Source organism: Physella acuta, unplaced genomic scaffold (genome assembly GCF_028476545.2).
Source record: "Physella acuta isolate Inbredline_101_S28 unplaced genomic scaffold, ASM2847654v3 ptg000970l, whole genome shotgun sequence".
NCBI lineage: Eukaryota > Metazoa > Mollusca > Gastropoda > Physidae > Physella > Physella acuta.
This window is the reverse complement of record NW_026732487.1, coordinates 359,535-375,866: the sequence shown is the minus strand read 5'-3', so window position 1 is coordinate 375,866 and position 16,332 is coordinate 359,535. Positions and strand designations below refer to the sequence as shown.

At 32.8% G+C, this 16,332-nt stretch overlaps 2 long non-coding RNA genes across 4 annotated transcripts; both read left to right on the top strand.

Moving 5' to 3' along the window:
• The first annotated feature begins 714 nt into the window (after positions 1–714).
• LOC131954077 (uncharacterized) lies at positions 715–4,053 on the top strand. The gene is made up of 5 exons (XR_009388732.1): positions 715–865; positions 1,742–1,860; positions 2,184–2,264; positions 3,560–3,588; positions 4,001–4,053. It is a non-coding gene; the product is annotated as an uncharacterized LOC131954077 (long non-coding RNA).
• Positions 4,054–5,951: 1,898 nt separating this feature from the next.
• On the top strand, positions 5,952–14,855 carry LOC131954076 (uncharacterized). Of its 3 annotated transcripts, none has more exons than XR_009388731.1 (5): positions 5,952–6,084; positions 6,286–6,356; positions 6,673–6,750; positions 7,529–7,557; positions 14,802–14,855. It is a non-coding gene; the product is annotated as an uncharacterized LOC131954076 (long non-coding RNA). The 3 variants fall into 3 exon arrangements; XR_009388730.1 differs by lacking the exon at positions 14,802–14,855 and adding an exon at positions 7,969–8,025 and having other exon boundaries at positions 7,529–7,552; XR_009388729.1 differs by lacking the exon at positions 14,802–14,855 and adding an exon at positions 7,969–8,025.
• Positions 14,856–16,332: the final 1,477 nt, after the last annotated feature.

Genomic DNA, 16,332 nt, shown 5'->3' with positions numbered 1-16,332 from the left:
CGACTCGTAGATTAGCGTAATAGTTCTTTAACAGATCTTACCGATTGTGATCTTATGATATAACAATTCTGCAGGAGGGCGTGGCCTAGCGGTAGAGCGCTAGCCTACCAACCCGAAATTTTCGAGATCAAATCCGGGTTCATGTCAGTGGAACGTCCCTGAGTCCACTCAGCTTTGAAGGGTACCCAGCTCACGTTTGAATAAGTAAAGGCGCTTGGACATAGTGCTGTCCACATTACCCTTTCATATGCCGAGGTCACGAAATATATGAACTCTACTTCACTTGCCCCATTGACCGTCAGGTTTGGAAGGGGGAACTTTACTTTTACTTTACTTCATCTGCCAAACGGATGGCTAGGTCTAAAGAGGAATCTATACTGTTTAAAATGTATAATTCTAGGTATTTTATTTTCCATGCAATCCCGTACAGTCTAAGGAGATATGATCTGAGATCCGCGCAAATTTAAAAACCAATTCGTACAGGCCTAAATTACAGGTCACTGTGTTATAAGAGCGCCATTGTTTAATGAAAACTGATTATCCGGCTAAATCTCTCTCGGGCGAGCACAGCTTCATAAATTTAGGGTGCAAACAAATAAGCTTAATTGAATAGCCAAAATAGATAAATAGGTTTGATTCAGTCTGATAGCTAATAGCTATAGCGTATTCAAATGTTGAGATCTTTAAAAAGAAGTACTGCATGTTGTATGTAATGATAAGTAACAGCTAAAATAATTGTTTGTTCTGTTTACAATAACAAGGAATACTGACAGACTACAAGGACATTGCAGCAAGAGTTTTCAATGGAACAGCAGCGGATTAGCTAAATCTTGTTAAAATAATTGGCCAGATTGTTTCTATAATTGTAGTTACAATCTATAGTTGATTATAATGCATTTTTAATTTATTTATTTTTAATTTTAGGAGTTCAGATCGTGAATTATGTAAACATGCATGATAAAAAATTATGTTAGTAAAAGCTGAAATATTAGTGGTTTCCATGGATACGGGACTGCTAGAGGCGACTTGATACTAATTTTGTCCAGAGTGTAAAAACTATTAATAAATGGATTTATTAACCATCTTGAACAAGTTAAATAGTACCAAGCTATATATAAACAATTAATAGTAAACAAGTAAATAAGGGTCTCGTAATCACCGCCATTTTATTTGTTTTAAGGGTGTTTTCTATCCAACAACAACGGAAATCTGCGCACAAAGAAGTGCGCAAAGGCATTTTTGTTTTCTTAAATCAAGCATTTATAGGCACTGACAAAGAATAACCACGTGTACATTGTAGAACCATAAAACACTTTTCAATGAAATATGACAAAAATAAAGTGGATTAGTATAGTATATATATATATATATATTAGTATATATCTTTATATATATATATATATAAATATATAAATATATATATATATATATATATATATATGTATATATATAAATATATATATATATATATATATATATATATATATATATATATATATATATATATATATATATATATATATATATATATATATATATATATATATATATATACACCTATATTTGTATATTTATTTATTTATTTATTTTGCACGGATATATTTTTTTTTATATTCATATTGTTTTCATAGTATAATGTGTCGGTAGTTGAAAATTAAACTGCGTAAAATAATTTAAACAGTAATAATAATGAAAAATTAAATAACTGTCTGATATATAATTGAGATATAATTGTTTTTAGGAAAAATGTACTAATAGAACTATAGGGGCCTATAGTTTTCTTTTGCAGCTAAATACAATGAAGATCCTATTTCTCTTTTTTCTGGTGTGCTTTGCTAGTCTCGCTGTCATATCCGAAAGGTAGGTTAACTTATTATATTTATAACAAAAGGGGTTGTAAACTAATTCATTTAGATTATTGTCTAATTCACTTTAATCCAAGTATCTTGTTTTGTACGTTTCATTTTAAACTGTCTACATTTAATTTTTAATTCTTGTTTTTTGTGTTATAGTTTAAAAAATGCAACAAAAAACGTCAAATTTGTATGTGTAATTTTAACATTATTTTGTCAACATTGTGATAACATGCATGTCCAGACAAACACGTATTCGTCCACTTACAAATAAGTTCTGATTATACCACTAAAACATATCACGCTTTATGCTTTCTTCTCCAAATACAGTTGTTGCCATACCATGTATGATCCCTGCAGTTCTGGCTCTGATTGCTGCCCAGCTTTTAGCTGTGTAGTAGTAGATAAAAAGTAATACTATTGATTTTTTATATTATTTAAAATTAGTAATGTTAATTTTAAAAAGTTGTATATAAATAAATTTATAGCTTAATCCCATTTAAAGATCAAGGAATCGCGTAGCGCTTTAATTTGTAACTTTAATTGTCAACTGTCCCATGAAATTATCATAAAATTATAAATGCTTTGTGCACAAAAGAAACATTTAAAATAATTGCTTATATTTTAAAGCAGATATATTCTTTATTAAATAAAATTTGAATACATTTTTAAAAAGCCTCGACTCTCAGCTCTTGTAACACAACTTGTTTAAGCAATGATTCACATCCTAAAACACAAGCATTGTTTTTTCCAGACTTTTTTCTCCTGGGGGGGGGGGGTTAAAATTTTCGGGGGGGGGGGGTGGGGGGCGGTCACATTTTTCGAGGGGGGGAAGGGACACTAGTAAAAGTGTATGTTTACTATATACAATCCATCTCGTTTGGGGGGGGGGGGGGGGCAATAGAGCGCACACCCCCCCCCCCCGAAGAGATGCCTGGAAGAAACTCTAAACACAAGTGCTGTAAAGAAATTGTTGTAAATAAAGTGCTGTCTAGTAAAACGTGACCCGTAATGACAGCTGTATATCGGCAGAGACTAATCAAGGCGCCATTACTGACGAGAAGTTTCTCTGCCCTGTTGGTTTCCTTAAATCCTACGGGCAGCTAGAGTTTTCTCAAATATATTCCATTCACAAGTCTCAAGTACAGGCAGTAGATTAGTCTCAAACTTTTTAACTTCATGAGGCTCAAGTACAGGAAGTAGTCTCAAACATATTCCATTCACAAATCTACAGACAGTAGAGAAGTCTCTAACAAATTCTATTCACAAGACTACAGGCAAATAGAATAGCCTCAAGCATATACCATCAGTGTTTCTTCCAGACTTTTTTCTCCGGGGGGGCACTTGAAATTTCCGGGGGGGGGGGGGGGGGCGGTAGACTTTCTTCGGGGGGGGGGGGGGGCAGACATTGTTAAAAGTATATATTTTCTATATAAATTATATAAATTTTATTTCGTTCGTGGGGGTGTATACCATTCACAAGTATACAGGCAGATAGAATAAACTCAAACATGTTCCACTCACAAGTCTACAGATAGTAGAGTTGTCTCAAACATTTTCTTTTCACATTCAATATGAGTAGTAAGGCTGGACGACGCGGAATCTCTATTTCGCATAAGGAATTATGTGGGGTTTTGTTTTTCAAATTATTCAAACACTTTTATCAGAGCTCCATTATGATTAATCATTTTTGCCCTCTATTTCAGGAATGGGAAAAAGGAATGCAGATAGTTAAGTATGTTATAACAACTGCAATATTTTAGCATTTATTTTATGTTGTTGTTTTGTTGTGTGCTTTTATTCAGCTTATAATAATGTTTTAATGTATATATTTGTAATTTGGTTTTGTTAATTCATTAAGAAGTCATGTAAAACCTAAAGTCTTTTCTATAAAGAGGCATTGAAGGCATGCACAGAGATACCCCTAAAATGCCATTACAACCTATTGTATCAACACATTAAATGAATTTAAACAGCAAGCTTCACTAATCCTCCAACATTTCCCCCGAACCTACCACATCTCTACCCAAAACCTAGCCCATGCTATAACATTTCCCACACCGCATCCGTCTCACATCTGTAAATTTATTCATTTTCTTGTTAGTTATATTAATCATTTTAAAAATTTCTTTTTTTTTCCATGACAGGAATAATAATGGTGAAAAGAGACTTTTAGAAAAATAAATATCTGCAATAATTTACAATAGTGTCAATTTTATTCTCTATGTAGTTTATCTATGTCATTAGTTCCCAAAGTATCATGTACACATAGAACGGAAAAATATAGAATCTAAATTCGCCAAAGTATATATGATATAATAAATGATAAACCATATTTTCTGTAATCACTACCCTCTCTTTATCTCCATCTCCATCTCTATCTCTCCCCCCCCCCCCTCTATCTCTCTCTTTATATAAACACAAGCACAAGCGCAAGAGGTAAACACAAACATAAAAGTAAACACAACCTCATGCAGAAAAGAAAATTTAAACACAAACGCAAACACAATCACATTGCAAACACAATCACATATGCAAACGCAAACTCAATAAAAAAACACAAACTAAAACGCAATCAAAAATACAAACACAGCACGCAAACACAAACGCAAAACAACACAAACGCAACTAGCAATCACAGACACAAAAACAAACACAAAAGAAAACACAAACACAAACTCAACGCAAAGGCAAACACACAAAAAAACAAAAGAAAACTTAAACACAAACACAATGTAAACACGAACGCAAAAGCAAACTTAAATGTAAACGCAAAATAACACAAACGAAAACATATACACAAACACCAACAAAAACGCTAACGCAACACAAACACAAATTCAAACTCAAACCTAAACGCAAACAATAACGCATAACATAAACACAAACTTAAATGCAAACATAAAAGCATAGTGCTCACTTGGTAGGCTGGTTCGTATACTTGGGATTTAGGACTAATTTTTGTTTTGTTTAGGCAGAGAAATTTCCTTGATGTATTTCCCTATTCTTTAATCGTTGTTCTTGTTTCATTGCTTGGGGTTTGTATGGTTTAGCCGATTTTTTTTCTGTGATTTAGTTGTGTCAGTCCTTGCTAGAAGTATTATGTCTACTAGACCTTAATTGTGTCAGTCCTTGCTAGAGGTATTGTGTCCACCGGACTTATGTAACTACTTGATTGATGTAGAGATTCTGGAATGGAGATTTCATCTGTTTTTGTCTTTGTCTCTTTGTTGTGGGTTATGCTTGGGTCATCTTCTTTCCTTTTTTGCGGTGCCTCTGTTTCGGGGTTTGTCTCGGGCACGGAATTAGATATTTTTGGCGCCTTTGTTATTTTCCACTGTTCTGATGTAGGACTATGTTTGTTTTTCCTTTTTGTTGATGTGATGGTGTCCATTGCTGTTTCTGACAGTGGTTTATTGCTATTTGCAGTACTGTTTATCGTGCAGCTGGGGTCCTTTAGTTGTGTCGAATTGCTGATAATCGGTGTCAGCGTATTTGGTGTTGCATCTTGTAGTTGAGTGCTGTTGTTCTTTTGTGTCGAGTCTTGCTGTCGTTTATTAATAGGCGCTATTTTTAACACCGGGATCACAGCTAACATAGGGATCACAGTCAAATAATACCTAATGTAAAAGTTTTGCTTCATTTATTACAAACGTAATTTACTACATCAACAATCAAACTCAAGGAAGTCATTTATTACATCGACCATGCAACCATTATATTTTTAAAAAGTCATTAATTACACCGACAATTCGACCATCACAGAAGTAATTTACTAATCGGCCCTTCAACCATAAATGACGTAATTTTGGCCATCGACCATTCGACCATTAGATTCAAAAAAGTAATTTATTACATCAACCATTACATTTGAAGAAGTAATTCACTACATCGATCATTACATCGACCATTACATTTAAAGAAGTAATTTATTACATCGACCATTCGACCATTAATTTAAAAAGGTAATTTATTACATCGACTTTTTGACAAGCACACGCACAGAAGTAATTTACTAGTTCGACCTTTCGGCCATTATATTCAAAGAAGACACCTTAATACTCTCAACCCAAGAGTAGTATTTACAACACTTTTTTTATTTAATTTGGATCGACGACAAATTTTGTTTATACCAGCCAATAGAAATGACCCACGTTTGATAACAATCATATAAAAGTTCTCTGGACAATCAAACAAACACCAGTTGCCTATTTCAAAACAAGTGAACAATGTAACTAAACTTATATATATATTCATATATATATATATATATATATATATATATATATATATATATATATATATATATATATATATATACTTGTTTTTCTTTTTGTTTTGTTTTTTGCTTTTAAATTTAATATTAGAACTATATAGTTTTGCTTGAGAGATAACTTTAGAAAATATTAATTTTATTTTTACTTTTTTACAGCTGAATAAAATGAAGATCCTATTTCTCTTTTTTCTGGTGTGCTTTGCTAGTCTCGCTGTCATATCCGAAAGGTAGGTTAACTTATTATTTTTTTATCAAAAGGGATTGTAAACTAATTCCTTTAGATTATTGTCTAATTCACTTTAATCCAAGTATCTTGTTTTGTACGTATCATTTTAAACTGTCTACATTTAATTTTTAATTCTTGTTTTTTGTGTTATAGTTTAAAACAAAAAACGTCAAATTTGTATGTGTAATTTTAACATTATTTTGTCAACATTGTGATAACATGCATGTCCAGACAAACACGTATTCGTCCACTTACAAATAAGTTCTGATTATACCACTAAAACATATCACGCTTTATGTTTTTTTCTCCAAATACAGTTGTTGCCATACCATGCATTATCCCTGCACTTCTGACGAAAGATGCTGCAACAATTATACTTGCGTAGCAGATCCAAAGTAATAATATTTTTTAATAATATTTAAAATAATGTTAATTTTAAAAAGTTGTTTATAATTAAATTAATAGCTTAATCTCCTTTAAAATCATGGAAAGATAATGAAAGCTTTTGCTACACACAACTTGTTTAAACAATGTCTAAATCCCTAAAACACAAGTGTAAAGAAATTGTTGTAAATGAAGTGCTGTCTAGTAAAACATGACCCATGATGACAGCTGTAGAGACTAATCAAGGCGTCATTACTGACGAGAAGTCTCTCTGCCCAGTTGGTTTCCTTAATTACATTCCATTCGTAAGTCTACAGGCAGCTAGAGTAGTCACATATTCCATTCATAAGTCTCAAGTACAGGCAGTAAAGTAGTCTCAAACTTATTCACTTCAGAAGGCTCAAGTACATGCAGTAATCTCAAACATATTCCATTCACAAATCTACAGACAGTAGAGAAGTCTCAAACAAATTCTATTAACAAGACTACAGGCAGATAGAATAGTCTCAAACATATTCTATTTACAAGTCTACAGACAGTAGAGTAGTTTAAAACGAATTCTATTCACAAAATTTCAGGCAGATAGAATAGTCTCAAACATATACCATTAACATTTAATATGAGTAGTAAGGCTGGACGTGGCAGAATCTCTATTGCGCAAAAGTAATTATGTGGGTTTTTTTTTTTTTTTTTTTTTTTTTTTTTTTTTTTTTTTTTTTTTTTTGCAAATTATTCAAACATTTTTATCATACCTCCATTAAAATTAATCATTTTTGCTCTCTACTCCAGGGATGGGGTCAAGAAATGCCAATAGTTAAGTATGTTATAACAACTGCAATATTTTAGAATTTATTTTATGTTGTTGTTTTGTTGTGTGCCTTAATTCAGTTTATAATAATGTTTTTTTATTTAAATATTTGTAATTTGTTTTTGTTAATTCATTAAGAAGTCATGTATAGCCTATAGTCTTTTCTACAAAGAAGCATTGAAGGCATGCACAAAGATACCCCTAAAATGCCATTACAACCTATTGTATCAACAAATTAAATGAATTTAAACAGCAAGCTTCACTAATCCTCCAACTTTTTCCCCGAACCTACCACATCTCTACCCAAAACCTTGCCCATGCTATAACATTTCCCACACCGCATCCTTCTCACACCTGTAAGTTTATTCATTTTCTTGTTAGTTATATTAATCATTTTAAAAATGTCTTTTTTCCATGACAGGAATAATAATGGTGAAAAGAGACTTTCAGAAAAATAAATATCTGCAATAATTAACAATAGTGTTAATTTTATTCTCTATGTAGTTTATCTATGTCATTAGTTCCCAAAGTATCATGTACACATAGAACGGAAAAATATAGAATCTAAATTCGCCAAAGTATATATGATATAATAAATGATAAACCATATTTCCTGTAATCACTGCCCTCTCTTTATTCTCCTTCTCCATCTCTATCTCCCCCCCCCCTCTATCTCTCTTTTTATATAAACACAAGCACAAACACAAGAGGTAAACACAAACATAAAAGTAAACACAACCACATGCAGAAAAGAAAATACAAACATAAACGCAAACACAATCACATTGCAAACACAATCACATATGCAAACGTAAACTCAATAAAAAAACACAAACTAAAACGCAATCAGTAATACAAACACAGCACGCAAACACAAACGCAAAACAACACAAAGGCAACTAGCAATCACAGACACAAAAACAAACACAAAAGAAAACACAAACTCAACGCAAAGAAAAACACACACTCAAACGCAAAAACAAACACAAAAAAACAAAAGAAAACTTAAACACAAACACAATGTAAACACAAACGCAAAAGCAAACACAAATGCAAACGCAAAATAACACAAACGAAAACATATACACAAACACAAACAGAAACGCTAACGTAACACAAACACAAATGCAAACTCAAACCTAAACGCAAACAATAACGCATAACATAAACACAAACAAATATTTAAAAAAAAAGCCAAGAACTATATTTTAGTCTCCACATAAAGGCCGGTGCTAGACCTCATAGATTTATTTTAAATATAAATGAAACACAAATAATGCGACATATAACAAGTTTCACAAATAAATAATGTAGAACATAGCAAATATAAAGGATAAAAAATGATACAAAACTTGCCAACAACATAGTCAAAGATGTAATACATAAAATGGTTAACTAAATGACAGATTTTCTATAGCATGCAAATATGTCAACACATCTGTTTGACCATATTATTACATCATGGCGAAATTTAAAATATAATTTAGCAACTTTTAAAATAAATCCTTACCATATATGGACAGCATTGGACAAACCACCTGAGATCAAAGACCCTATGTTGACAAAACACCTGAGATCAAAGACCCTATGTGGACAAAACACCTATGATCAAAGCCGGACACAGCGCTTGTGATCAAACACCAGTTGATAGACCACCTGTGATCAAAGACCCTCTGCTGAGAAAACACCTGTGGTCAAACCCCCTATGGTCAAAGCCCCTATGATCAAACCCCCTATGGTCAAAGCCCCTATGGTCAAAGCTCCGCTGTGGTCAAACCACCTATGGTCAAACCCCCTATGGTCAAAGCACCTGTGGTCAAAGGTCCTAGAACCTAACCAACGTGGGTCTACCACGGTTGCACTGACCGGACAGTTTATTTAGATAAGCCTAGGGAGGGGTAGATAGTATAATAGTTATCCCCCCCCCCCTAGCAGGGCTTTCACATATAACTCGACAAAATTGACACATTTTATAAATGTGCTATTTAATGAATTAATATGAAGCAAAGTAAATACGCATCTCCTATACAACAGAATTTATAAACTTTTCTAAGGATATTTCCTATCCAAAATCAAGTTATCTGCCCTCTGTGTGTGCTCTGTTCTGTTGCTCTTTCCTTAGGGGTCATCCATAAATGACGTCACGTTTTTTTGACGACTTTTACCTAAAATGACGCCACACCTCAGCCAACAACCCCCCTCAAAATTGCAGTTGAAATTTTTTAAAACATCGATATTTTTCCAAACTTTTCTGAAATCCGTCCAAATAGAGTATTTTAATCAATTCCTATTAAAATTTATTAAAACAGTTTTCTAAAACGCGAAATAGCGCAAAAATACGTTTTCTAACATTTCTTTTTTATAATGAAAAAAGTGTGACGTCGCGCCATCTGAACCCCCTCCCCCTCATCACACATCGTCACAAAATTACCGACCCCCCCCCCTCCGAGTGTGACGTCATTTATGGACGACCCCTTGGAGTCATTTCTCATCTATTGGTCAGCAAAATTCAGAAAAACAGTACATTTACTTTTTTTCTGGCTGTGTTTACTTGAAATCCTACATTTTATTTTCAAGTCTTTATTGTTTCGTTTTTAAAACATAACATGTGCAAAAACATTCAACTGTCATATAACTATACACAATACGTCTGCTGTTTTTAAAATCGCTGTATTTCATATATTCCATAATTCAAAAACGTACACTCTTTATAAGTAATAATAACAATCCTTGTAAGTACACTTCCTTAATGTGTCACCTACAATTTTATCGGGTATCAATACACTCTTGGTCAGTGGTACATACATTAAAAAATGGAACTGCCTCGAACCCAACTTAATAGCTTATATCACAATCGAGACATAACAAGAGAAAAACAGACTAGGCAGCTAGAGGTTAATTCGACAATTTAGTTTAGCTCTAGTTTTCAAATGATAGCTGGAGGATCATTAAACAATTTACTTTAACTCTTGTTTATTCTACAAGTAATTTAAAAACACGAAACATTAAAATTACTTATATTCTTGGGAACTATCATCAACACTCCATAAATGATATTATAATCTAACCTCTCTAATATCACGTATTACCAACCAGATGTTACAATCGTATGACATCTAATTGTAAATACAACATTTAACTATATCTTATGTTTACCTAATACAATATATAATGTATTTTTTAGATGGAGCCATGACAGCTGGTCCAACAAACTTAACTTAATCAATAAACGCAGCAAACCAACTTAGCAAACTTAATTATATTATTTCAACATACAACGAGTACCACCTAAACTTCTGGCCATGAAGTATCCTTAATATTCTCAACCCAAGAGTAGCATTTACAACTCTTTTTAATTTAATTTGGACCGATGACTAAGTTTGTTTATACCAGCCAATAGAAATGACTCACGTTTGATAACAATCATATACAAGTTATCTGGACAATCAAGCAAACACCAGTTGCCTTCTTCAAAACAAGTGTACACTGTAACTAAACTTTGCACGTACTAATGTTTTTATATTCATATTTTTTGCAAAATAATAAGTGTTAGTAGTAGTTGAAAATTAAAGTGCGTACAATAATTTTAACCGTTTTACGGATCATGAAAAATTAATTAACTATAATTATTTAAGTTTTTTTTTGTTTTGTTTTTAGAAAAAAATTAATATTAGAACTATAGAGTTTTGCTTGAGAAATAACTCAAGAAAATACTTTTTTTTTGTTTTACAGCTGAATAAAATGAAGATCCTATTTCTCTTTTTTCTGGTGTGCTTTGCTAGTCTCGCTGTCATATCCGAAAGGTAGGTTAACTTATTATTTTTTTATCAAAAGGGATTGTAAACTAATTCCTTTAGATTATTGTCTAATTCACTTTAATCCAAGTATCTTGTTTTGTACGTTTAATTTTTAACTGTACACATTTAATTTTTAATTCTTGTTTTTTTTATAGTTAAACAATCGCAACAAAAAACGTCAAATTTGTATGTGTAATTTTAACATTATTTTGTCAACATTGTGATAACATGCATGTCCAGACAAACACGTATTCGTCCACTTACAAATAAGTTCTGATTATACCACTAAAACATATTACGTTTTATGCTTTCTTCTCCAAATACAGTTGTTGCCACACCGAGAATTTTCCCTGCAGTTCAGGGAGGGTTTGTTGCGATAATTATGATTGCCTGAAACAGCCGTAATTTTTTTTATATTAATTAAAATAAGTAATGTTATTTTTTTTAAACGTTGTTTATAATTAAATTAATAGCTTAATCCCATTTAAAGTTTATGGAATCGCGTAGCGCTTTAATTTGTAACACCGCGTTTACACTTACGACATGTATACTATACATTTCTATAACCCAAAATCCGCCACAAGTTATTTTTATCTGGAAACATTTTGTTCACAGAACATGTATACTTTGGCGTTCACACTTACAGAACATGTTATAGAACATTGTTTATAACAAACATGACCTTTGACCTGGAGCGTCTGCTATCTAAGCCTAGATAATTAAAAGAAAGAGTAATCAGAGTAAAAAAAAAAAAACAAAGTAGATATAGATTTCAGGTAGATTTATTAATTACAGGAAAAATGTGTAGTCATTGTGCCTACGATGCAACAATAAATTATCTAAAAATTAGAGAACATGCAACATTTAAGACATTTTATTGGAGTGCCAGCTAGAGCAAGAAATAATATTAGTTCTGTATAATAGCAAGGGTCTAAGAAATTACCCACCTGCTACTACCTCGCTCCCATCCCGCAGTACCTACCCTTCCCTCCCCACCCCAACCTCATTGTCGTCATTTCCCCGGCTAGCTGTCACTTTACGATACTTTGTAACTGGAGAGAAGTTTAGCTTTTTGATACACCTTCTCATAATTTCCAAATTAAAAAGTTAAAAAAGTCCTATAGCTTTATATCCTTCAGAAACAGCTTCAATGATTTGAATGAACAGGGCTAAACATTTGTCTGCTGAAGGGCCTGATTTCTTCGATAAATTTGCATCTGCCAAATCCATTACAAATATTGAGATCGAGTTATAACTATACTCACTACTGAGCCTATATTTTAAACCCAATTAATTAGTCTATCGCTTGTTATCTGCCTGTTTTTATAGTCGGCACTAGTGTGATCCCACAAGCACTTCTGACAGGCCTATAGATTTATTCCTCTGTCAGTCAGACATTGAAAATATGTGGATACATTTCAAACAATGGGTCAAGGAAAATTGAAGAATAACTTTCATCAATAAGTTTCGTTAATATATTTTTAGAATATATTTTATTATTTCTTCAATTACAAATTAGACTGGTTTAATTAAAACGTGTTTGGGATTTAATTGAAAAAATAATAAGTAATAATTAAAAATGTAATTTTTTAGTAGGGCCTATAGTGCCCTATAGAAGCTATACATTTTTAAAGTGTGCGCTCAAAGGCTGTAAATCAGTATGTATGTTATATTTTGGCTTTGCATCAGCTGAGAGGATGCGCTTACTACGCATAGACGCATGCGCACTCATCTGAAAATTCAGAACATGTCCTATGTTTTCGCAAAAACTTGACCCAGAACATATAAAGGGGCGTGGTTTTGTGCCCTGCGACTCAGAATATGTTCCATATACACACGACATGTTTAGTATACACTTAAGCAGGTCAAGTCTAGTATACATGTCGTAAGTGTAAACGCGGTCTTACATGAATTGTCAACTGCCCCATGAAATTATCTAAAATTATAAATGCTATGTGCACAAAAGGAAAATTTAAAATAATAGCGTGACATTCATTATATTTTAAAGTGGATATATTCTTAAATAAATAAAATTTGAATACATTTAAAAAAAAAATGCTCAACTCTCAGCTCTTCTTACACACAACTTGTTTAAGCAATGATTCACACCCTAAAACACAAGAATAAAGAAATTGTTGTAAATGAAGTGCTGTCTAGTACAACATGACACGTAATGACAGCTGTAGAGACTAATCAAGGCGTCATTACTGACGAGAAGTCTCTCTGCCCAGTTGGTTTCCTTAATTACATTCTATTCGTAAGTCTACGGGCAGCTAGAGTAGTCACATATTCCATTCATAAGTCTCAAGTACAGGCAGTAAAGTAGTCTCAAACTTATTCATTTCAGAAGGCTCAAGTACATGCAGTAATCTCAAACATATTCCATTCACAATTAATATGGGTAGTTAGGCTGGACGTGACAGAATCTCTATTGCGCACAAGGAATTATGTTTTTTTTTTTTTTGCTAATTATTCAAACATTTGTATCAGAGCTCCATTAAAATTAATCATTTTTGCCCTCTATTTCAGGGACGGGAAACAGTTATGCAAAAGATATACTGTTATAAAAATGAAAAACATAAAGTATATAACTAACCAGGCTTAAAAGAATTGGATTCACTAAGGTAAAACCGTTTGATGGTGTTTCTCTGACTTTTGATGCACCGGATGGTCCAGGAGCTGAACACAGACTTCCTCCCTTCATCCGCACAACATCCAAAAACAAGCTACCACCATTCCGGAAACTGACCTCCACACACCTCACACACTACACCTAAAAAAATAGTCCCTAATTCACAGATAACAAACAACACGCCACAAAACATAAGACAGAATTATTCAAAAAGACTCTTAATATAAACATTGACAACAATATAAGCAAAATATATGCAAACTAGCTGTAAACAGGGACATAAACAGTTACACAGCGGCGCCATAATACGGGACTACACAACTAAAAAGTATGAACAGTTTACAACGAAACTATACATTCGCCTTTTAAATTACATATAAATAGTAATGACAACACTCCAGCCGCTCACACATATTAAGTATGTTAGAAGAACTGCAATATTTTAGAATTTATTTTATGTTGTTGTTTTGTTGTGTGTCTTTATTCAATTTATAATAATGATTTTAATGTATATATTTGTAATTTGTTTTTGTTAATTCGTTAAGCAATCCTGTGCAACCTAGAGTCTTTCCTATAAAGAGGCATTGAAGGCATGCACAAAGATACCCCTAAAATGCCATTACAACCTATTGTATCAACAAATTTGGTAAATGTAAACGGCTTCAGTAATCCTTCAACTTTTTTTCCCAAACCTGCTACATCTCTACCCAAAACCTAGCCCATGTTATAACATTTCCCACACTGCATCCTTCTCACATCTGTAGTTTCATACATTTTCTTGTTAGTTATATTAACCATTTTCAAAATGTCTTTTTTTCATGACAGGAATAATAACGGTGAGAAGAGACTTTTAGAAAAATAAATATCTGCAATAATTTACAATAGTGTTAATTTTATTCTCTATGTAGTTTATCTATGTCATTAGTTCCCAAAGTGTCAGGTATTGCTGTTGATATGATGTAAACCTTTGAAAACATTGTCCATTATGTAAGCTTTGCTGGGGGGGGGGGGGGGGGGAATCACTACTCTACCTTCCCTAGGCTTATCGAACTAATCTGGTCTGTGCAACCGTGGTAAAACCCACGGTGGTTAAATCTTATCCTTAGCCTTAGTCTAAATAAAAACAAAAAAAAAACTTTAACAATGTATTAAATTTATTAAACAAATGGAACCAATAATAAAAATAAAATAAAGAATAGATTTAAAAAACTACATACACAAAACAAACCAGAACTTAAAACACGACTAAACAAAACAGACTTTAACGTAACAAAACAATATATACAAAACACTACGCACTAAACAATATATACAAAACCCCAGCCAAGTTGCATAAGCAACCTTACTGGAATAAAGAAAACATAAATAAAATGCTTGACAAATACATACATCAATATATACATATGTTTAAATACTACTAAATTTTACTAAAGATATATAGCTAAAGCCTCGAGTAAAATACTAATCTCTCCTACTACAACTCTAAAATCAATTAGTAAAAACACAACTAACCACTGTCTAACCAAGAATTAGCAACTTAAAAATAACGTGTAAAACAAATTCATTGTAGAACCAATCTTTCCTACACAAGGAGCAACCCGAAGCCATTAGTTTAACTATACAACATCCATATTGATAACATTTAAGTTAACATAACCCGCTAAGACCTCAATGAAGGCAGACACAAAGCAAGTGACTCAACATGACGTTGTAAGAAACATCACACATTAATTTTACAGCAAACTAAAACTCGAGGCAAACTAAAATATACTAAGTACTGTCTAAGACAACTACAACAAAATTACTTGTGACTAAGCCCAACTTAGTCGTTGTGGGGAACCCACAATAACAATTCATTAAAAGAATATAGTAAAATACACACGCGCATTCACACCAGTTTAGGAAACACTCCTAAACATATCGACCTAAACCACGTGGTCTAAAACACACGCCAAGGGTTTAGAAAATACCAAAATACATTTCAAATCTTTCAAAAAGAACACACTAAATGCATACCAGACACGCCGATGCTCACGATCTCGTTTTAGACGAAAAAGAAAGAAAACGAGAACACATCGTCAGTCGCATTCATACAAATCACTCATATAAAAGTAAAATAAAAAAACATATACCTGCAAGAACGAGGTGCCTACACAGAAACTGACCCGATCTACATTTCGCCTCGGGTCAAAAAGAAAGAAATTATCCGAGCGGTCAGTTTTTATACTGACCGCTTCGGGCGGAAGGGGAAACCCCGTGGCCGCTGTCCATTGGACCATTCACGCACAGATTCGCACACAATAAGATAATACAAAATAAATAATCCATTCACCCGCTCATATATATATATATATAT